Source organism: Orussus abietinus, unplaced genomic scaffold (assembly GCF_000612105.2).
Source record: "Orussus abietinus isolate OABI.00-Male unplaced genomic scaffold, Oabi_2.0 scaffold36, whole genome shotgun sequence".
NCBI lineage: Eukaryota > Metazoa > Arthropoda > Insecta > Hymenoptera > Orussidae > Orussus > Orussus abietinus.
Genome location: NW_019394241.1, coordinates 680,661 through 706,640, shown reverse-complemented (window position 1 = coordinate 706,640; position 25,980 = coordinate 680,661).

Here is a 25,980-nt window from a genome sequence, read left to right as displayed (position 1 = left end):
GTCTTTTTGGCTTCAGGTGAAAATGTGGTACAATTGTGAACGGAAATAGAGCAATATATTTTCTAACGTTGTTTACCATTTTCCGAGTAATTACATTTAATAATTGGAAAATTTTGAATAAGGGATTGATATTTTAATTCATTGGTGATATTAATGTTTTGCTTAATGCGTGTTAATTTTTTTTAATTTCTTCTTTTATGATAACGGTATATGTAAAAGTAGAAGGAATAATTTTTATAGGTATTGTAGTTTGAGGAATATTTATTCACGCTCTGACATATTGCGTATATTGGAGGGAATATTAATGATTACGTCGAACGTTATAAAGCAATGATCCAAATGCTTGCGTAACAGTACGGAGATTACTGTGCAGGTGATGCACGAACTGTCGTCAATCCTGAATTAAAAAGAACAAAATTACATGCTTCACATTCCTTCGTTACGTGGACATTAACATGAAAAAACGCTGCTTTATTATGACAACGATGCATGCGAGTGAACGTAAAATATAGTAAAGGAGGAAAGACAATGAAACGATTCAGTATTTGATGAAAAGGCAGAAGATAAAACATAAATCGTGTTTTAGAATGTCTAAAAAAATCGTTTCGGAGTTTCTAATTGTATTTGATATTACTGTTATTTTGAGTTTCGGAATAATTTAAATTGAGAGGTATTTAAGTTTTATTCCCTGAAATTGCCATACAAAATGAAAATTAATGGATTGTTCAGTTCCAATCCATTAGCCCTGTTCTGGGCCAAATTATATGGAATCCCCTTGAAATGTTATATAAATATTTTTTGTTGAAATGTTATATAATATTTTTTTAATGATATTAATACTCTTCAACTTGAACTTCAAAGTGCATTGAAAATAAATGTTACTTAAATGAAGAAACCTCGAGTAAATGAAAAAAAATTAACGTTCTCGTAAATTCTCGATATTCTCGGTAACTTACGGTATGTTTCACGGTTACCTTCTCCGATTTTACGTTACCGAGAATTTTCGAACCTCAAGTAAATAAATAAAAATAATTAAATTAACGTTCTCATAAATTTTCGATATTCTCGGTAACTTACGGTAAGTTTCACGGTTACCTTCTCCGATTTCATGTTACCGAGAATTTTCATACTGTACTCAAGCCGCTGCATTGGAGCAGTGGATAGTGCGTCAGACCTGACTTTGCTAGGTCGCGTGTTCGAATCCAGCCCTTTCTCCTTTCCGATTTTTTCCTTCGTTTCTCCGGTACAACAGTCCGAGTGTTACTCGTGCGTGACACCGTAATAACGCACGAGTGTCAAACAGGACTAAAATTAAACGAGTTTATCTCGATACCAAATTCCAAAAGCCAATATTACTGACCTTACCCCATGTTTGTAGTATTGGATAGTTTGGTTACATTTTATCGCGTATTTCTCTGTTTTAATGACTGATAATGACTTTTCTTGGTTTAGGCTAAGTTAAAAAAATTTGTTTAAAAAATCCAAATTTTCAGTGCCAGGATAATTCCTAGGTGCTCACGAGTCATGTATCAAAGTTTCAGACGGTTCTGTCAAATACCCTTAAAAAGAAGTGTCATATTCGAGTGGACTGACTTGAGGGGGATTTCACTCCACCTTAATGTTACAACTATTACTTTCCTATAAATCCTATAAATCTGTCTTGATCTCGTTAAAAGTAAACGTTGAAAAAGATTCATTCTAAAAACGTTATTTCGCGATATTCCAATCGCGTCTCTGCTTTCGGAATGGTCCCAAAAATAAGAGGAAACCGCGCAAGAAATGGACAATAAAAATCCCTGACAAATGCATAAATAAAACACTTGATACGGTCTCCGGGTTTAGAAATGGGCCAAGTTTACGGGCGAATGAGTTTGCGGTAACGGTTGGTACAGGACCCGCTCTTCTTTTCATCAGGTGTCTAATTGTACGGCGCTGATTACTTTTACGGGACTTCAGGTGTGGTGTATTACTGAAAATTAAAACGCGTTTTTCGGCACTACTTTTGCCCTTTTGTCGAGGCGTTTTTCTCTCAAATACTTATACCGAGAGCCGATGGTATGACGTTCGAGGCGTTGTAGGAAGCAGGGAGCGTCTAATGACTTTCTTGACTTGGTCATGCGTGGAATCGACAATCGATCCAAGTCACGCCTCGGACATTATCGAGGCGAGTGGGTGGACTAAAGACTGAAAGCGATCTTTAGCCTCGTTCCAGAAATACGTGAAATCTTACTCCCAAAGTAGAAGCAAATAGACCATTTGTGCCCATAATTATGAAAGTGGTCTAAGTCATATATTTTTTGTTTCGAAATTACATTGAATTAATTTAGTTTGAAATAATATGGCGTGAAATGACTGATAAACGCATTTTTTTTTTAATTTTCACTTAGACCACTTTCATAATTATGGGCACATTTAACCCTCCTGCCCGAAAAAGAAGAACGATGGCCCTAAAAACGCCGTCAGAAATAAATAACAGAATCGTTAGGTATGATAATGTTTTGCGTTATGTATAGAACAACATTTTAAAATAAATAAGTTCATTTAAGGTGACATGAAAGTGGCGTCGAAGAGTCTTTTCAAATTTGACAATGTGAACATGGAACCTATAAGGAATGCCCTGACACCTATGAAATTAATTTTTTTTTCTTCTTTTTAATTTCTTTACTGATATTTTCCAAATATTTTATAAACAATGAAATTTCACGAGTGTCAGGACCTTATAATCTGCATATTCATTATCTAATTTATGTCCGACAGAAAGAATCCTTCAATACAATTTTTTAGTAGTAGTTCCAGTGCTTTTACCAACATCGAAAAATAAATATAATAATTGCATTTACATTATTTTCTGAGGAATCAATGTGACGTATCGAATTTTTGTGCCTGGTAAATATATTGCTTAATTCGTAATAAGAACATTACGTTATCACTGTAAGGCAAGTGTGTCATTAAGAAAGAACCCATTAGAGAAATTTGTTGTTCTTCCATTTTTCATAGTATTTTTGCTATTTTTATACTTGTATTGTTTTCTGTAGATAGTTATCAGAAATGGGGACAGATTACCGATTAAATGACTTGTCTGCGCACTCGTCGATATCCTCCCAATATTTGATTGAACTGATCAGCAAACCGATCAGGTTTTCTCAAGCAGTGCCGTAAACTGATACTCGCAATTTGAGCAGAGCTGTAGAGATTCGTAATATGAGATTTAATATGAAAGCGTGGTGTACTGACGTCACCGGATCATCCGGTGGTGGAGTGAAAGTATCGAATCGGGCAAAAGTATTAAGGGATTGAGAAAACCAGGACGCATAACATTTCAGAGATTCACATCGTTGCTCTAGATGGACAATTAACACCTATCTACACGACATACCACGCAATAGCAGATTGCAATGTTCGAATGTTACAAAATGAAATTTGTATCAACTATCTAAGTTAAACTTGAGAGGGGAATATCGTTCAAGACAATATAAAAAATGTTTCCCTGTTTTCATTTTTCTTCTTGTAAAATATTGCAATAACACCAAAAGTAAATAAAGACGGTCGGATTTTTTCTCATAATGATTCTTGTAACAGTTGTCAAAATTAAATTTGAGAGGGGAAGATAATTTAAAAAATATTTCCCGGTTTTCATTTTTCTTATTATATATTAATATTAATATTAGATATTAATTATTGGGCCACAATGATCAATTAACGTCTTTTATTAAGATTCCTGCTGTGAACGTGATAAAAGATTTCAGAAAATTAAAGTATATAGAAGTAGGAATTTAATTATACAGATTGTGTACGCGTGCTTATTTCAACTCAACATACATAACAAATGCAACATTAAAGTACTCTCCTTTTTGATAAGTTACCTGTCACCGATAATTTTCCATGTGTGTTAAATGAAATTTAGTACCGTTATTAATCCTCTCGGTGCTAAGTACTTTACATACATGGGTCAATTTCATGAACGCGTGAACATTGAACAAATTAATTGCTATCGATTTTATGTCTCTCTTTTCTGCGAAGGGAGAAAATTCATGGTATGTTGATCGTTCCAGAGTGAAATATTCTAATATAATAATAATAATTTATATTGTGATTTAATGCGATATACGCGCATCATTCGTAACTTATTTTCTTCTGATATTCCTTATTAAAATAAGTGTTGAAAATACAACATCGAGTCTTAAAAATGTAACCCTCTGAGCTGATCCGCGGTTTCCCGTTCGCACTTCTGCGGATTCCATTTTTATACGCTTCTAGGGATTCTTGATATAGCTCGCGACACCTAATTCGAGTAATTCCCCAGGCAGCGGTAAACTCTCCTAAAAGCTCAGAATTAGCCGTGTAATATGAACAGTATGTTTGACTCATATTTTATTACTTACGAGAAAATACATTGCGTGCGCTACGTATAGGCCGAGAGTGTCTATAGTATTTAATAGTTCCTAGAATTAGACTCGATAGTTTCCCATCGAGTACCAGATACCTCAGGAAACGTTATGTAAGTGTAAATTCTTACGAAAATTTGCCTAAGAAGAAGTTCCAGAGAAAGATGCGTAACCCGACGAAATTAATTTCTTAGAAGCTTTTTTTTCCTCGTTCGATCACTTCCTTACTTTCGTCCGTATATCTACAAAACATGCTAATCATTTTGTTTATCCATTTAATAGTAAAAAAATGTAACACAAATTACATACAAAGCGGACCAAGATTTCCTAGATAATTTAAAAAATCAAATACCTTTTCCCGAGATTAGGCTAATTTTATTATTCATACTGGGAATTTCCAATTTTGAAGGATTTATGACCTAGCTCACTTTGAATTATAGAACGAATGTTTTGCGGTTTTAATTTGAAAATTATACATTTTTAGGGAAACGGGTTTCTTCATCGACGAAGAGTACGTTTCTATTTCAGGGTAAAAATAGTGAAAGATATTACACTAATTTGGGAATTCGGTATATGAATCAGCCAACTCGTTTTTGCCAAATTAACTTTTCTGCTCTCAACGTCACTTAAGTGATTTAATTACTACGCACGACCAATAAACCGATTAAGAATCTAATACGGCCAGTATGCAAATTGTGGGCGGGTCGTCATTTATATCAGGTTAAATTTGTGCCAAATTGAAGTGTTCGAGGTCAATGGCACTTTGTATTATCTTTGTGTTTACAGTGAATGCACAGTCTCCATCCGGCGATAAGACCAATCCGGTCAAGAGGGCAGGTCCCTTATCAAACAGACTTGCAAGTAGAAGTTGAATTTGTGTGATAAAACATGGAAAAGTGAACATTATTGTCGCTTTATTTTAGCTTCCTGACCCTCCCCTCTGAATGAAAAAAAAAAGGAACGTTGTAATAAAATACCGAAGGGATTGAAAATTGAAATTGATGCATTCAAGCAATTACTGAAATTCATGTATCATGGCATTTGTTTATCGTAAATGACAAACCAAATGTAAATATGTAATAGAGCAAAATTATTTTCAGAATAAACTATTGTATCTCCATCGAGCTCATTTACGATAAATTATACACGTGATAAATTCTCTTGAGGACAATGGATCTATTATTATGTACTTCTATTAGTGCAGTTGCATAATTAATAATGTATGGATTTTAATCTCCTTTCTTATTTCCTTCTCATATAATTATTTACTTAAGAAATAATTGTTTCATAATGAATGGAAACAGGATTATTTTGCAATTCTTTTTCGTCGATAAAAAGTATTCTATATAATTACTAAGCTAATTTTTTTTGCATAAATAATTCTGTCAGAATAAGATACATATTGTTGGGAAATAACTTGTTCATAAAATGTGAGTATATGAGCACATAAGAGGATTATTCGAATGCAAACTCTCGAATGTGCAGAATGTGCATTATCGATCGTGTCTGCGGCAGAGCGTACATGTTATCAGTATTTGTGCGATTAGACATACGTATAATGGAGCACGTAGAATAATGATATTGCGGATTAGCGGTGCATTACGAAATGAGATTTTCCTCGCATTTGGCCGATTTTGTTTACGAGATAATGTTCACGTTATAGTTATCAAGCTCCACATTTGATTCCTATAACATAGATTAATAAACAATATTTCTCGCAGCACTTCTATGCAGGGTGGAACAACATCGTTACACAAATATTCACGATAAATCATAAAGTAGCTAATCATGTAAACAAATTTATAGATTCCATTAGTCCTTATTGATCTTGAATAGAAGATAACCTTGAATTTTCATTTTTTAAAGATTTATATATATAGAATTATCATCTAAACGTTATATCTAATTAAGAAAATCTTCATTTTATTTATGCGTATCTCCAGGCGTACTTTCGTTATGCATTGTCATAAGACTATAATAACGAAGTTATTAATGTGTATCCTAAACAGATACAATAAAAATAGTTCACAAATTTTATCTCATGTAGTTAAAGTTAACATTATTATTATAATAGTAAAAGTAAAGCTGTAATCATAGTATAAATGTATTGAATTCCTAAATTTAAAAACTGCAAATTTATTTCCTATTCATGGGACTTTTTTTATCACATAGACCGCATTTTATTTTGAAAGTGCCTCGATTTCTTAGATCCGCCTCCATTTGTATAATCAGAGAAGATCGATGTGCAATTGTCACTTCTTCCGACACGGCGGTATACTATTACCTACATCGGAACGGATCGTAAATTGCTAGCCGTTGAAGCAGAATTACAAAGCATTCCCTTGTACCGAGACGATACCCTGGAATACTTCGATTGTCCCTAGAAGTGAGTTTTGCAAATACAAAAGGAATCTCAAAGCTCTCCACAATGGCACTTCTCCATTGACAAGTTCAGGCTCGCGACAAGTAATTAATCGTAGGTTTTACTTTCCAACAGATAAGATCAGTTTTATCGGTGTTACAGCCTAAAAAAATTACTTACCACTAAGGTAATGTACCAGTCGTTCGAACACCACTTCAAATGTTTCCCTTTATTAAGCATTCCGTGAATGTAATTGTAATTGTAAAAATTGAGGACCGTCAATATTTAATTGACGTATCGAGAAATTGTCTATTACATTTCCGAAACTTTTCTCCTCTTCTCGGTGCACCGAATTACCTGAAACTTTAACACGTGATTATGGAGGGTCTAAGGAAGATCAGCTGTTCGTGAAATTTCATTTTTCGAGAAAGAAATTTTGCATTTATCTCAGACAAGAATAAAAAAAATGAAATTTCATGGGCAGCGCGATCTTCTTTAGAGCCTCCATAATCACCTGTTAAAGTTTCAGATAATTCAGTGCATCCAGTTTGGAGAAAAGTTTCATAAATATTTTCACTTTTCGGTACGTATATATCATAATTTCATATCACCTTAAGAAATGGGCGTTTAACTGACGCTGCATCAAGACGGACGTAAAGAAAAAAAAGGAAAGTAAAGAGAAAAGAACGCTGTTTCACAAATACTCTTATGTATCATCCATTTATGAATAAAACGTAGATGAAGAAAGAGGGAAATCTGATTTTATGAATCGAGTTACTTCCATCGTTTTGCAGGCACGTGAAGTTGCGTGACTGTGTTCACGATGCTGACCTCGGATTAAAACGCGAATCAGGAATATATCGACATCGGGAGATCGAACGCACGCGTTAAACAAGCATCGCCATGTGCTGATAAGATCTACAATATTTTTTACCGTCAGCAATACATGTGCATGAATTTTCTCCGTCCCGGGACGGAATGAAAAATGAATGAACTTAGGCGTCAGAGAAAAACAAAATATCCAAAGAGATTTTCCTTCAACGTTTCCCCCGTATGCTTCACGTCTTTTTTTATTTTCCTATACCTATCATTTTTTTTTTAAAACTAATATAGACTTGTTAACATACACCGAAGCTGTTAAAATGATACGAAATATGAACATGAAGATATTGACTTCAGGATTTCATTGATATGAATATTCGTATGAATATAATAAGAATGAGTGTCCAAATGGTTCATTTTGCGTTGCACCTAAAAAAACATTGCTTATTTAAGGCGGTCGGCAAAATTTCTTAGATTTGGATTTAAAATTACTCTTTAAAGAAGTGTAAATAATTGAAAAAATTAAAGATAAAGCACATTCGCGTCACCCATGGTTACATGATAACATATTGAAGTGCATTGTTTCCTATGCTCAGATATTTAAAACATATAGATATTTCAATTCAGAATTTGAACGCCAGAAAATCGGTTATTTATATCCACTTATTTATATTTTATGTTTCCCTCAAGATACGTAACATTTTATAATACCGAATTCATAGACAACCACCTCCAGAAAAGCAACGTTACGAATAATCAGGACGTTTTTATAAGTCAAGAGGAGTTTGAATAAACAATACGTGTACGCTCATATTTTTTATATGGTTTATGATAGGGCACACTGGAGAATTCACCTCGTCAATTGATTGCACATGACAAGCCCATATTAGTACCCTAGTGGGGTCTGCATCGTAAATAATGTCAAATAATTTAATCCACATCTATTAAACGCGTCTGAGCGTTCTTAAACAATGTCTCGGTCAACAACGGATCGAATCGAATAATGTCCAGATACAAAGACTATTACTCAACTTAAGTCATGGATAAATAATGATGATCATCGCATAATTGTAAATTATGCCACGATATGAAAACAACTTGATAAATTCAACATACCTACTGAGTACATAAAAAAAATGCATAAAAAATTAGAAGTACTCCCACTGAACGATACCTATAATACATGTACAATTAAATGTACATGGAATATCCATAAGTTTATGGGAAATCTATATCATTCATCGACACTAGCCATATTGAAGATAGATGTCTATCTACGTATACAGATCTGCATAACATATACGTACTTATTAGATTTTTTACAGATACTCGCAGATGTCTAGGTTTAGTATATGAAAGAATTAGTAATAATTGAATAAAATATTTGTTGTGTCATCGTCGAATGCGTATCGCAAATATCACTAAATTTGAATATGCTTTCATATTATTGCATATTTATAAACATGATTATAATTATATGTAGCAATATCTCAACATCTTATATTAGTATTAATAGATGGCTACCTCGAATAATTGTATGTTAAAAATTAAATATTCACGGAACCGAGATTTAGGGCAATGGCGTAATTTCCGGTAATTCAATTCTCCATCCGTGAAGGATCTTTGGGAACTATTAAATACATACAGCTCGTTATTGTTGCTAGCCTAGTGGGGCCTTCCTCGAAAATAAAGTCAAATAATTTAATCCACCAGCATCAGAGTCGTTTGACCGTAGTCGATCGATGTCGGGTCATCGATGAGAATAGTGATTGAGGAGTCGCTGAGAACAGCGATCGATTGATCGAGATTTCGAGAGTTTTATACCATTCACTCGCTTCAAAAAATACTCTACAGATTGCATTATTTTCATACTGCATTACTGCATCATATTGCATTATTGTTTCATGTTGAGAGAACATTTAAGAGAACCTTTTCTACGGGTCTCGTATCAACATTTCAATTTTCACTAGGTGGGAGTACAAATTTTAAATATTCACAAAAGCGTACTTTTATAGATTTTATTGTTTCGGCTGTAAACGACGAGAATAGAAAAAAAATCTCGGAAAGCGTTATCAGTGTTTTTTCACTATCGGAGATATCAACAACCGCTATCTCCTGATAACCAAGCATTGATATGAAGGTAAAATGAGAATAGTTGACTTGTGATGAAGAATGATAGCTATATTTGCAGGAGAATATATGCTCAAAAAATCGAATGAAATAGTACGGCCTGTCTAAAGTAGAAATACCGAATTGGAATATGTAGAGAGACGACGTCTGCTGAGAAAATGTATTACTGCCTTCTATTTTTATCCTACACTTTGCCAACGGGAGTGTCCGTGCATTATCACGGTGACTGATAACAATACGATGGCTTTGTTCTCTGCAAGAAATTTAAATGCAGCAGGTAGTTACTTTTCTCACTTTAAAGCTGTTTTTACCGTTTGTTCCAATGTATTTCAACAATTCACATTTATCTGCGATAATTTAATTTTGTATAACTTAAGAAGAACATTTGGAAGTTCGCACGAGTTATGAAATTGTAAATTTACACAGAATTTTATGATAAATTTATACTAATTCCCTATTAAGACGTCAAATTAAAAATTTTACTGCAGCCTTATGTACTAAAAGTGTATGAATTTTATGAATTTTTTTAATAGTGTACAGCATTTCCTTCTTACAGACTTTCTAATTGTTTCATTTATTCCGAAAGCAAAAAGTAGTACTTAAGCTTACGTATGCTTATCTATATAAGAATATCTAAAACTGATTGTAATTCGCTTTTCTCATTTTACAGTTGTTTTTACCGTTCGTTCCAATGTATTTCAACAATTTACATTTATCTGCGATAATTTAATTTTGGTTAACTTAAGAAGAACATTTGGAAGTTCGCACGAGTTATGAAATTGTAAATTTACACAGAATTTTATAACAAATGTATACTAATTTCCTATTAAGACGTCAAATTAAAAATTTTACTGCAGCCTTATGTACTAAAAGTGTATGAATTTTATGAATTTTTTTAATAGTGTACAGCATTTCCTTCTTACAGACTTTCTAATTGTTTCATTTATTCCGAAAGCAAAAAGTAGTACTTAAGCTTACGTATGCTTATCCATATAAGAATATCTAAAACTGATTGTAATTCGCTGAAAGGACTCCGCGAATTGGAAAAATAATTCCTCCACCTTAGGCTTTGATATTCCTGTCCTCAGGATTGCAATCTTTGGGGAAACGTCGCAAGAAATGCTGAGAGACTTTCGCGGTGTAAATGCGCGACTCTGGCGCGATATTCGATTGCGACTTTCCAAGATTACTTAACTTCGAGTTACTTAATCCCCACTGGCATCGAGTAAGTAGGTACTTCGTGGCTGGGTTCGATTTACAATAACCGATGACCGATGCCGATTAGATCCCATTCGGTTTCACGAACGTGATAACGTCATTAGGTCGCGGCAGTATAAAAATAACTAGAGAAATAGCCATTATAATAAATGCCGATGGTACCATTCCGTAATTCACCGGCACCAGTAATTTATCAGAAATTCTCGATAAGTCCAGGCTAATCGAAGTTGCTTCTCCAAACTATTAGAGAAATTACCCCTGAGGCATCTCCTACGTTACGTGAGTCCCCTGAGACGTTGCATAGCTTCGAAATCGAAACCCTGTCGGGCAATATTCTGTAACTTCAAAGTACGAACTTAGAACCTGACATTAAGGTGAAGTGAAACCCCCCTCAAATCGGTCGATTCGAATAAAACACTTTTTTTTAAAGGGTATTGGACCAAACTGCCCAAAACTTCACCACACTCGTGATCATCTAAGAATTGTCCTGACTCATATAAAATTTGGAAATTTTTAAGTGAGGCATAGTAACTATACAGGTACAGTGAATATATAATGTGACGGTCATTTATAAATTTTCTGATTTGTAATTTTTCCATTTTACGTTTCTTATGTAAAACTTCAGTTATGTAGGGTGTAAAAATGTATGTAAATTTCCATCGACTTTTTTTTTCAGTGTATAGGAAAATTACCATAACTTAAAGAATTTTATTTTTACGACGTGCCCGTACAATTATTAACCCTGGTCATGTATCGCTGGTCTAAGAGTTTATGTGTTCCGTCAGGTAATGTACATAGATCGACGAGAAGTCTGAAAAAAAAACCGTAAGGAAGCCCTCTGCTATTCGAAACAATAGTAATTTTCTATCATAACGGAACGTAACGTAAAGAAATGGTCCCTGCAATTAGTGCCGGAAGTAATGTTCGGAGTCATTTTCGACCGAGACACTTCCTGGTGTAAAGCGTTCTTAAAATGGAAAATAGCGTTTATTTTTAGTATTTTTAAAAACCAACGCGTTCAACGGTAGGTTAAATGTTCAGCGTTCATGCGTTGTCTCTAAAATCGTCCTCGAACATATATCTTATTCACATATCCAGAACATATATATACCTTAACACATATCAAATTTGTCTGCTTCCAGAGAAAACATTTAATATCATGTACCGATCAACAGAAATTGATAACATATATTATAAATCTATAACACATATGTACTAAATTGATAATATATTTTATACATTTTATTTGAAAATGTGTTATAAAATTATAGTATTCTTTTTTAACGATGTAATTCGTGCCTGGACAAATTTCCAGGAGCCACAGAGGGAATTTCCCAAAAGCTTCCACAGACCTCAGATGCCTTTACAAAATGGAGAAAATTATAGTATTCTTTTTTAACGATGTAATTCGTGCCTGGACAAATTTCCAGGAGCCACAGAGGGAATTTCCCAAAAGCTTCCACAGACCTCAGATGCCTTAACAAATTGGAGAAAATTAATATATTCTTTTTTAACGATGTAATTCGTGCCTGGACAAATTTCCAGGAGCCACAGAGGGAATTTCCCAAAAGCTTCCACAGACCTGCCTTAACAAATTGGAGTCTCGTGATTTGTCAAGGTGACGTCAGGGGAGTAACGAGAACGGTTCGGGAAGAATCCTCGTCGATTCATGACCTGGAGAGAAACTCGTTCCCGTCCTCCATTACGGAGGCGCTTTGCCTTATAGGTTTCTCCCAGAGCGAACAATCTCGCTAGGGAATTTCATGCCGTAACCATGGCGTCCTGGAAAAGAAGTTCACGTTCCGGATGCTTGGTAATGAAATCGGCTTATGAAAGACACTGATGAAATCGAAGTAATTAGTGACAGGGGAAATATATACGACTCCAAAGCGATACGATTATCCAGGATTTAGAAGATTATGTGAGAATAAGAAAAGGTAGAAAATGATAAGTAAATGAACGTCAAGAAGAATAATCACATTACATAAAACGATTTTAAACATTGAGAAAATAAGTTACGATATTTATGTCAATAATAAATACCTATACTTCTATATCAGTGAATTACTTTTAGATTGGCAAAGAAATATTTGTATATTACTCCTACAAAGTGTCAGAATTTACACGTTAAATCGGAGTTATCAATAATATAACGTGATATTTGTAGTTAATTTATTAAATTCTCTCTTTTAATCGAGATCTTATAGGTCGACCGTTATCACAAGTCGATTACAATCCACAAAGTGTCAGAATTTACACGTTAAATTGGAGTTATCAATAATATAACGTGATATTTGTAGTTAATTTATTAAATTCTCTCTTTCAATCGAGATCTTATAGGTCGATCGTTATCACCATTAACGGGCATTGTCAAAGTAGTTAGTTGAATTTTAATTTCCAAAACTTCCGTAGCAATTTGGAGCCAGCATTACGGATGACATTTAGGTATATGCGTGGGTACTCCGGTGATTGCGCAGGGCTCAAGTTCCGCACTAACGTATGGAACGTTGTACATACAGGAACACCAGAGGTACAGGGGGAGGTTTTAATTGAGGAGATAATATGACGTGGCTTTCATCAAGAGCGGTGGGTTACGACGCAATCTCCGTGGCGACCCGGAGGGAATCCCTCGAATATCTGCCGAAGAACCCTAGGGGGAAGTTCGTACAAGAAACTAGTGACGAACAAATGCAAGACCAAGACCTAATATCATGGCGGTCTTGTACTTTCTGCAAAACTAAGCTACAGAACAAAGACCGATTTAGTTCATCGCTACAAAGAATCGTACCGTCGCAAGATGAGCCTCCTGTATATAAACGCGTAAACTCATGTTACTCTTACATAATTATTAATAAAAAAAATAATCCACATAATACATGTAATTTACACATGGAAGTAATTAGTGTATAGCGGAATATTGTTCGTATTTTTCCTCGGGAAATATGTATCTCTGAGTGAAATAAGTATATAAGCAAAATAACAGCTTATTACGTATTGTTTGTACCACAATTTTCTTGTACTTTATTTAAGAGAGGTTTTAATCACAATATATTGTATTTACAATATATTGTGATTTTCACTCATTTCCGAGTGAATACCTTCTCGTCTGTGGTGCCTTGAAGGGTGTTTCTCACATATCCGCCGAGGGACCCTGGGGCGGTAGGGTGTTTTTTTACAGTGACGTTTCATCTTTGGTGAAAATTCATCTCTAGCACGTCTTGCTACGGCATATTTGAGGTATCCGTGGGAGTAAGTAATGCCGCTGAGTCGGGCGCGAGACTTTATTCGGTAATGTACTGGGTGATTCTGTACGCGTGGGTGCATGAAAGTACAGCCCGACGAAAAGGTCTAGCCGGTTGTATCTTCCAGACATCCTGTCATAAAGACGTGAAATGAAGGAAATGCCAAGGGAATGTTACATCCTACCTAGTGACACGCCTTGTGTATATAAAAATAACATAACACCCTACTAAGTGGCAGCCATCTTCATTTAATAATTTTTGATAGTAAAATATCAAGAAATATATAATTAATAAATATGTAAAATTGACAAGTAAAATATAATACTTATGTAATGAGATTGTTCTTAGGCCAAGTGTTTGGTTAAATTAATTCTCGATGCTGTCATACAAAACTGTCTCGTGTGATATCAGGATACTATCTACATACTATATACATTAAGTCATGAAAAACATCCTTGTCGTAATATATTCCGAATGATGCAGTTGAAGTCCATGTAAAGTCAAGAGTTAAATTGAGAGAAATTACTGGTTTGTTTTTTCAAGTGATCTGAATTTCTTAGCAGCAGTCCAGGTCGTACGTATAAACGCTCAGCTTCGTACTTTATCCGGAACATGTCCTCGTGCCCACGCAATATTCGACATGTTCCAATAAGGTGTGCAGTAAAGTTGTTCTTTTCCGCAGAAACATAGGGAAACGTACACGGCCTTTGCCTTTTGAATCACTACGAGAATCTCGATTCTTCCTAATGTTCAGACCTCAAGATATAATGGAGTAATACAATACGACAAAGACATGTTTTAAGGAATAACGGACAATTAATTACGCTAAACAATACATGTAATTATTTGATTTTCAAGTATTGACGATTTACGATTTTTAGAATCGTTTGACTAGTTTTTATTTCCAATGGAGACGGATTTGCACAAAAATTAAAATCATTTTCTGGAATTCAATGAACGGAAAGAAAACTCAATATTAAATCCATAAACAGTACTTTTAATGTATTCAAAATAAAATATGACGTAAATGCCCGTAAACTATCTAGATATATTATTTAAATTATCAAATACAAAATCGCAAAGGATGTTATGAAATTACCACAATTCGTAGAAATATATTTGCCGATACTATATGTGGATTATTTAATCTATATATTTTTGTCATTTCCGCCAAACAATCATAGACAAACGTTGGTCACCCTGATCGGCAATACTGACCCAAATCGAGGAAATTAATTCCAAAGCTTACCCTACTCATTACCGTTGCCACCGATTGGATAATTGCCGTTGAAGTACTAGTTTCCGCTTCTTGTAATCACAAGGACAATTAGACGTATGCGGAGAAACGAGAGAGCATTTAGTGTTGACGTCAAATGAAATGTGAACAGAGTGACTAATCAGTCGGAAAATGTCGATCTCAAATTACCCTCCTGGTAAGCCCCTCCGATTCTGCCCCTTACGTGAAAGATCTCGATACCGACGTCTTCGAATATCCCGAAGGAAGCCCACGTGGACTCCCTAAGGAAGGCTCCGACATCTAAAACACCATGAAATTTAGATTGGGTCCTTCACTAACTTGCCCCACGTCTCTAAGGATTTGCAAGGTCGATTTCCCGTCGATCCTTAATAAGGCTTCTTAAGGTGAAGTGAAACACGGCGAGGAACTTGATCGACGTCGGTAAAAAAGGTTTTTCTAAATACCTACGTTGCCGATGTTGGTTTTTATATTAACATCTCTGTCGAATGATATTGAGTATTGTACAACATGGCATACGCTATCTGTCATTTTCGTACAATAATTATAAAGGAATCGAAGTAAAACTCCAGAAATCCCCTGGATTCATGGTTTTTGAGACTCTAATTGACTGGAGAGGGACCCCCTGTGCCATCTGTGATTTCCATGTCAACTAAGTTTTCATTCCGATGAAGGCTATAGGGAAGGTTCTGAAACCCATAAAATTTCAATTTTAATATAATTTATTTATAGCTGTTTTCAACGATTTTAATAACATATGAAATTTCGCGAGTTTCAGGACTTACCTTAGGGCATCCTTATTCATGTGGTACAATTTGAAGGAAATCGGTACACCCGAATCAGGGAAAAGTTTCATGAACGATTGACCTCTGAGATGCCACTTTCACATCCCCTTAACTAATTTCACATAAAAAGTCATTTTTTCGCTCGGTACGAGACCGTTGACAAGTTTGCAGGTGAAGGTGTGGACTTAGTTAACAGGAGTAGGATGAGAAGTGGAAATAAGTAACACTTTTTTGTATGAATCACCACAAGGTAAACATTCACTGCCAACTACGAGATATCTCGTAGTGAGCGTATGTACCAAGCTGCCTTCAAATTTTCCTAGCAATGAATGGGTTAATTAATTTCACCTAGGAAGTAAATTTTTCCCTCGGTACAAGAGCGTTGATAAGGTTCTAGGCAAAAGTGTGGACTTAGTCAACAGGAGCAGGATGAGAAGTGGAAATAAGGAACACTTTTTCGTATGAATCACCACAAGGTAGACATTCACTGCCAACTACGAGATATCTCGTAGTAAGTAAGCGTATGTACCAAGACTGTCTCTAAATTTTCCTGGCAATGAATAGGTCAATTAATTTCACCTAGGAAGTAAATTTTTCCCTCGGTACAAGAGCGTTGATAAGGTTCTAGGCAAAAGTGTGGACTTAGTCAACAGGCGCAGGATGAGAAGTGGAAATAAGGAATACTTTTTCGTATGAATCACCACAAGGTAGACCTCATCAAGGCCGCTCGTTGACCTTAAGAGAGCGTAAGAGAGGAGGAAATTGTGCGGTCGTGGCAGGGTTCGCTTGCCCATCCGAGCGAAAGCAAAGTTGCTTGACCATCGGCGTTCGATTTAGGAAAAGAATCTTCCCGGATTCATCTCGCTTGCGGTTACGAAACCATAAAAGTGTGGTTAAAAGTTTACAAAGGGTCGAAAGAAACGAAGCGAGGGAATTATTCCGCCCTATCGATGGAATATCCTGCACGGAGGGCACCGTCGCGTCTTCTCGTGCAATTGCGAATTTATTTATGGAGATCCACCCTTTGGTGCGATCTATCCCGAATTTTTTTAACAATGGGGAACCTTGAAGGTTCCTCTTGCCATGTATTAGGTACGAACTTATCTGTTTACTTCTAAAGGTATATTGTTTAGTCGTGCGTCTCGTCGCACGTCAGAGATTCGCTGATAATTTTACAAAAAGGTGTTTTCACGTGCTCTCAATAAGAGAGGTCGGAGGTGATGTACGTCTGTCTGGCAGAATACGGAGAAAACGATGCATTTCGCGAAATCGTGACAAATGGCCGCCAAGTGGTCGCACGTGAAAGATTGCACGAGATTAACATTGCACGGGATTAATTTTCCACGTGCCACCAAGGAGCATTAAGCCGATTAATACATATCGAACCGTGAAGTTTCTGACATACGTGACGAAATGTGCATGGAATGTTCACTTGCATTAACTGTAAATTGCAATCTCCCCTAAAAACGCGTGATTTATTACAATACAGCGTTCGTGATTTATCGAATTGTATAATGATATATTTTCATTCGTCATAGACAGTTGTACATGAATGATTAGAATTGAAACATCCAATAGAACTCAAAGTATATATATTTTTTATTTAACACGGAGTTTATTGTGCTTGTGCAAGAAAGTATGTACCTCTATTACTTGAATTTTAATTGGTGCAGTTAGAAATATAATAATTATAAATTTATTATTTAATGTAATGTTTACATGGTACATCATATTTCATATGAAGATTTTCTTGTCGTCTATTCATGTAAAATGCTTGTAGCTAAAATTTGTTTAAAAAGAGCTTCTACGTACTGGTAACCGTGCATCGAAAGTATTTAGTAGGTATTTAGAAAAACATTTTTTACCGACGTCGAACAAGTTCCTCGACGTGTTTCACTGCATTTTAACTGCATCGGTCGTAACGTAACTTTGTTTCATTTTGGCAAATGTCCTGGACGAGCTCCTTGGACTCCTGTTGCCGCCGAGTCTCGGTGTCGTAGATTGGCAGACCTCCAGGACAATTTCGGGCATTTGTCAGTTTCGTGTCGGGGTATCTTTCTGGGTATTTGAGACCTTACTCCTGCACCTTGGAGCGGCCAAAGTCCCCTCACAATGATCTACCGAGTGCTTTTGCTCGGTGACACAATAGGTACAGCGGCGGACATGAAAGCCTCCCCTGCAGATACGGCATCGCTTGTGCAGGATGGGAGGGCATTGATGTCTCCCAGTGTAACTTACCACCGATCGTCTTATACACACAGATGTGCCGAAACCGTTGCCGGTTCCTGTCCCTAGGCAAGGTGTGCCTTGATATAAAAAGGAACCGGAAATCACGTCGGAACAAGCCAAGTAACAGTCTGGAGGGCTTCTTTCCCCCCTTGGGTTTGAAAAATTCATGAACTACTTATTTGTCAAACGGATCTCGAGTCCGAATCAAAAGAACGTTATGAAAAATTGAAATTTGTTAGGCGATCTGAAAGTGACGTCAAAGAGGTCTCGTTTATGAAACTTTTCATCGAACTGGGTGTACCGAATCGTCTCAAACTTGAAAATATGAACATGAAAGCTATAAGGTCCTAATCCTCAGGAAAATTCAATTTATATAATATTTTGTCAATCAATGTTAGAATGAATGTTCTTTGTTCATGTTTGAACGTCCTATTGGGTAAGTGACTTAACTATCGAATTTTTTCTTTAAAAGAAGTCTCGTACAAGTTAAAACTATTCTTCGATCGTGAAGAAGACATTAAGTCGTAAATGTTTATAGTAGAAATCGTTTAGGAGATAAACGACCGTGCCAAGAAATTCTGATTAGTTGTTGGAAAAGACGAGAGCGTGAATTTAGCACCGTCTGTGCAAGTGGCTGAGAATTATTGCAAATTGCAACGAACCGAGGGCAACAAGATTTGCACTTTCCCTCAGCTTTTTACGGCACAAGTAAGTGGAACAATCTCCGACATCGACAAGGCAGTTCGCATGCATTAATTTCTCTGAGACAGAGCGGAACAGGAGAAAAATGTTTGTGTCACTTTTCTCATAGGAGACCGCTGAATTGCTGCATTTAAGTTTAACAAGAAATATTATTGAAGCCTGTTAAAAACGCCAACCGTTAAATTGGTCAAATTCAATATACTTGAGGCTAATAAGGAACATTGTCCTCTAATGAAATACAATTACATTTTTAATTAAGAATGTTCCTCATGACTCGTTCATTCTCAGTTCCGATGTCGGAAAAAATGGACAGCATTTTTGCCCTTGACATATTAATTGCTGATGGAGTTAGATTTATATTCGTCGTGTCGTAGGAAGCCCTCGTTGACGAACTTGCAACGTTAGCGATTGCTTAGAAGTAGTCGTCCTTGTCCTTGCCACCGGATTTCCGGTGCCTTATATTTCATACTTGGCTGACATTAAGGTGAAGTGAATCACGTCGAGGAGCTTGATCGACGTTGGTAAAAATGATTCTTAAATTCTTAAATCTCTTCATTAACGCACATATGTATTACCATTGATTAATGAATTTCCGCAGGTCATTAGCGGCATAAATAATATTTATGATATTACACAAATTGAGGCTAAGAGGGTGGTTTAACAATAACGATAATTAATACGTTTCAAGAACGGTAACTTTTCTCCTTGGCATGTTGTAATTTTGTTTCTCTTTATTATTTTGTAAAATTCAAAATTACCATTACTTTTTAGCGTTCCAATTTTATATTTTGTAGTATGAAGTGTCATGAAGCTAAATATGTACAACCGAAGTGGAACTTTCACTACGATTTTTTTTAAAGGGAAACCGATGAATCGACAAAGTACTCCGCGTAGAAACTTATTACCACGTATGACAGATGACAAGTACGGCGGTATAAATAAAAGTGAGATGAGAAGAACATTAAATTTAAATGGCATGACAAACGAGAAGAGGCTAAGCAAGAAAGGAGACAGTCGAGGGGGAATTTGAATATTTAAATTATGAGGAGAGCAGACGTCGAATTACGAATCCTACGCGCACACGTACACGAATCCGATAAATCGGCGAATGATTTTCAGCCTTCGAGAATAATATGAATAAATTACACTTGCAAAGTGCTCGACTTGGTCGCCATCGCGGATACCCCGATTTTCCTGACGATCTTGAAAAACGATGTCTTCCCATTTAAGTTCAGGATGACCACCATCCAAGAATGCATCTGTGAAACGCACCTCTGACAAATACGGTAAACAAGTATATCGCGTTTAATATTTTTCTTACGGAGCATGTACCCAAAAATCACTCGTAATGTCGCATAAAAAATTTAATATATATATATATATAGGGGCTGACTCATTTATACCACCTCAACGAGACACGGAATAATCACATTTTCGTAATCTCTGCTTTTCAATAAGCACTATTTTACGAGGACAAATATCTAAACTGCAACCAGAGTTCCGCTTCGTCCTACGGTATACATTAATGATTACTACCGAAACGACAACAATAGTACTAATTACCATATACCATGTAGCGGTACCCAAGCGGAGAGCGTACAATTGTTAGGCCATTATTTAGCTACCTTTTCCGCGAATATTCACCGAAATGCAGTCTCGCAAAGCAGTTGGGATTCTCGATGCAGCTGCAGGGTAGAAAAATGCAGGGTTGTGCAGCAATGCCAGCAATGCAGGGGGAGAGGAGAAACCGCGTTACGGGCGATTCGCTACGGTAATTCGAGGATATTTCCAGCGCGGCCGAGTCGCGACGAGATAGAGAAGAGGCGAAAGAGAAACAGACGGTTTCGTGTTAGCCCCTCGATCACGCGCCACGTCGTGCTGCCCGTCTGTTTATTCATTACCTCGGACGATTTCTTCGGGTTCACCAAGGTGCGCGAAGAAGTCGAAGAAATGGAAAGTCGTGGACAGCTCGAAGAATAGGAGACAACTTTTCGTTATCGGCACTCGATGCTACGAAAGAAGATGCACGAAGTGTTGCTTGAAAATGATTCGAGTAATCGCCCGGTTCTACCAACCTCGCTTAAAGGGACGATTAAAATAAAACACTTTTTTTTTTCAAGGTTTTGAATAGAACTGTGAAATTTTGACACATGACTCGTGAGCACCTAGGAATTATCCTGACACTGGAAATTTCTTAACTTAACCCAGGCCAAAAACGAAACGGCGCCGAACTCTCATATTTCGATCGATATCCAATTATTGATTATGCGGAGTAAACTATGATCCCATTTTTTAAAATTAAGTACGGGAATGATTGGCATGCAGATCCATTTAAACGCCTTTGTTATTTGCGGGAAACAGTTCCCAATGTCCTTTATTCTTAAGAACTCCACATTTCTAATCGAAACAAGGCTGCGAGTAAATCGATATACCTATCGCAATTAAATGCTTCTTAGGTAATACGTACAAATAAATTATCGCGTCCGAGGCAAAGCAGAATTTCCTTCAGAATCGGATAGATGGTAATTCCCGCGTACTCTTTACACGCAGACTCGCTTAACCTACAACAAATACAGCAACTAGAATTACAGTCGCGTTCCTTATCAAAAGTTTCGAGTGCGCTACTCCTCCAAGAGACCCATTTAAATCACATATCGTTCTCTGGCCTCGCTCTCCGAATTTTTCATTCACCCGACCATTCGCGCATCATCCTTTCCCTTATGTCTACATCTAAATCTACTTGGTATGTACAATATGATTGTTCCGGCGAATCGCGCAGAACACAATCAAGTGGCCGTTCCGTCCCAGATCCTCCTAAGAGGAATAGAATCGGGTCCTTATGAAATATATCAAGTGCGTGCACATCTCCAATGTCGATTCGGTCCGATTATGCTCGCCATCACCATGGCACTTAGCCCCGCCCGTACGCGTGTAACATAATATATCACAGACAACCTTAACGATTAGATTAATAATTTACAATAAGTCGACCAAGTGAGACAGTACTGGCCCCGGGAGACCCGGACGCCCAGCCGCCATCCTGTCGAGAACGGTCTCGGAATCTTTCTCCATCTCGACGGGACCGATCCTCTACTGGAGGAACGAGCAAAGGGCGACCGCTTTCCCCGCTCCCCGAGGGTATAGGAAGACAGGGTCTAAGAAACGGTTAGAAAAGGTGGGAACCAGCGGACGAAGGGAGTCGGAAGTTGGAATAAGGTAAAGGATATGTCTTGCTCCGTATGACCGAGGAGCGAAACGTGAAACTTCCGCCGGTCGAGGGTACACACACCTCTTGGTTGCCAGGCTGGAGCTAACGGTGCATCGCGAGTGCAAGAAGCACGAGACGTAAGGCTGTAAGCCCGTTGTAAATAAAGAACACCGTAGCCCCTCTCCATCCCTCTCGCTCTCTATTCCCCCTTGTCTATCTCTATCCCTATCCCGTCCTCGGCGAGGCGAAGGTGTGCCGGGATTGGTCACAGCTGGGTGGGGATCGATGATGCCGGCGGTGCTACCTCTGGAGCCGCGAACCAACATGGCCACGCGATACGCTCAGAGCTAACGATCCACCCATGAAATAGAGGTTTCTTTCTCGCCCCCTTTACGGCCAGCATCCTGGCATCCTTCGACAAGGACGCGTCTTGAAACTCTTGAACCGAGATGCATCCCGACCTGGAGATCAACGGGTCATGAATTCCAGATAACTGCACCGTGCCAAACTCGATGCCACATCTTCGATGATCGCAAGTTCCATCTTCCTCGACAAATATCCACGGTATCCCTCGTATTACTCCTGGACGATTGCGCAGCTGCCCATCCGTCTTATTCGAGGAACTGCCAGACGCTTCTTGGTTTTGCACGGGCGATGCTGACGTTTTTCAACCCCGAAGTGTGGACCTCTCTGTGACGCTTTGTCATCTCTGGTACTCGTCGGAAACGTTCCGGTGGAGCAGCGTTGACGACGCGAAGGTCATGGGGTCGTTACGCAACTGTGCAGAATGCCTGTGCATCCGCACCTACGTTGCGTGTAAATGGTGCAGTCGTGCAGTGGGTTGGTGGGAACAGCGTTTCGGGGCCTCGGTGGGACGATGGATAGGTGACAGAGATAAGATAGGCATTGCCGGCGAGGCGGGTCGTCGCTCTACCCCGGGAGCGACGTCTCCTGGACGACGGAGAAGACGCCCTCGCCGGGGTGTAGGCGCTCTTCGACTTCCTCCCGGTGATACGTGGTTAAAATATAAGAGAAGCTCGCGGCTTTCGGCCATCGCGGCTAGACGACGTTGTTTAAATCTCTTCCTCTTCGACGATAGGCAAGCTGCTTTGGTGGACGAGCGGGCTCGAGCGCGCGGTGAAGGCCAGCAGCCAGTAGTCCAGCTCCTTTTTGTTCTCCATGAGGAAGGTCAGGGCGACGGGCGAATCGAAGCCCTTCTGGCGTGCCAGGAAACCCTCGTCGTGGTACCGCTCGATCGTCGTGTTGCGCAGATTCAGCACTCCTAGGGGACGACAGACCTTCTTCTGGGGGTAGATCACCGCGAAGTGTTCCACGCTGGTCCGGTACACTTTCACCTGCACCCCCTGACGGTGGCCGTTGGGACCCACCAGGGTCATGTACCCGCTCATGTTCTCCGTGTTCCAGCAGGAGTTGATGTTCGAGTCCTGCATACTCGTCTTATCGAACTGCAGGAAGTTGGTGTGCATCGCCACGTCGGCAGGCATCTTCCCGTGTAGGCTTTACGAATAGATTCTCCCCTTGGCCGAAGGCAACTTCTTTATTTGCGGTGAAAGGCTGCGGCAACTGTAGCTTATGTTCCACGGGTGACCGGAAAACCGACCAAGGCTATGGTCAGGCGGATTTGGTCACTCGAGGGCAACGGAAACGTGCGTTCGCGCAAGAATTGAGGCAGCAATGGAAATGCGCACAGGCAGGCGAAGCTACACTCGAAAGGACTAGACCAAGCGCGTGCCACTACGTGCGACGGACTGGCCCGGCAACTTTCACCCGCGCTATTTATAGGAGCCCAAGCTCGCGCGTGCGCAGTCGGCCGATTGCCGCGCGCAGGAGTCGCTGTGTCTGCCACGGCTAGCGCCACCATGCAACGCGTGACATCACGCGCGAGACCACGATGCGCGTGAGTTTAGAGCGCAATTGCAATACCAGCGGGCAGAAAAAAGACACGCACGGATGCACCGAGTCGTAGTTTCACTCGGAACCTTCGAGATTCCGGTATCCCGACAATGGCTTTGCCAATGAATAAAAACTTTGAAAAGAATTTCAGAGTCTCTCCTAATTTAAAATTGCTACAAATATGTGTATGCTCCTCCTCAACCATTCTAGTATTCGCGCATGTACGAATATATGTACTGAACTCATAAATTTATTTCGAGGAATTACAGTGAGGCCTCACTTGGAGTGAAAAGCAAGAATACATAATAATTTAATGTAACGCATGTAATGTATCTTAGCACAGATTGTTATTTTTCAGTGAATTACATTTCCAAGTTTTAGTTTTAATTAATTATTATTAATTTCTTAGGTAATTACCTAAGTGCACCTTTTTAAATCAGATCTGTCTTAAGGGGACGTGAATGCGTTATTTAGGGGGTCGATTGTTCATGAAACTTTCATATTGACATTATAAAGTTTGAAGCGATTCGGTGCACCTAGTTGGGAGAAAAGTTTCATAAACGAGATCTCTGACGCCACTTTGACGTCACTTCAATTGTTGTTATCTTTAATTTTAGGTACATTAAAATTGATTGCGTTGACTCTAGTTCGGACAACATAGATTACAATTTAAATGCATATTAATACCGGAAACTTTGCAATGTCATCGAGGGAATCGTTAATCTCCATGTGCATGCTCATCATGCGAATAACATCCAGCGACTTCTGCGATGATAACCATTATCGAATTACGACAGCAACCAAAAACGTGGATTTTGCGGCATAATGTTCTGCGTTTGTCTGCAACGCAAGCCATGGCATAATTTTCAGTACCGAGTGTTTCAAAAAGACAGTTACGTGGAAAACATCTGTATGAAACTTCGGCACATGTTAAGTGTACATTATTGTAAACGCGTGCAGAACTTGGTACGAGACATGTGCCAATAACAGCAAATAGCGTTTTCCTAAGAATTCCCGGAACCACCGTAGTAATGTGGTGAAATTCCTCGTGGAAAGAATTTAGCTAAACTGACTGCGACATGGTTAATTGTCAAGATATGAATTTCGAGAAGTGCAGTTTTATAATTCGCTAATGATTCCTGTTTCGAAATGCCTTACGTCATTTGGAATCTCTTTACAAAGTTTTCTTACTATCTACTGAAGGACATTTTTTCAAGGCAGGCAGAGCAAACAAACAAGCAGCATGTTGTTATTACATAATTAATATTACATATTATATGATCCAAAGTTTGGAATGCCATTTTCGTGATTTTGGACGTGCATGAAAATGTCAAAAAGTGGTTCTTTGTTTCTTGATGTTGTATTTTTTCTTACTATCTACTGAAGGACATTTTTTCAAGGCAGGCAGAGCAAACAAACAAGCAGCATGTTGTTATTACATAATTAATATTACATATTATATGATCCGAAGTTTGGAATGCCATTTTCATGATTTTGGACGTGCATGAAAATGTCAAAAGTGGTTCTTTGTTTCTTGATGTTGTATTTCTATACGTAGTAACATGCTGAACATATTCATTCTTTGACATTGCGAATTTGGCAAGAATTCCTAAATCATTGGTACGTCATTTGCAATCTCTTTACAAAGTTTTCTTACTATCTACTGAAGGACATTTTTTCAAGGCAGGCAGAGCAAACAAACAAGCAGCATGTTGTTATTACATAATT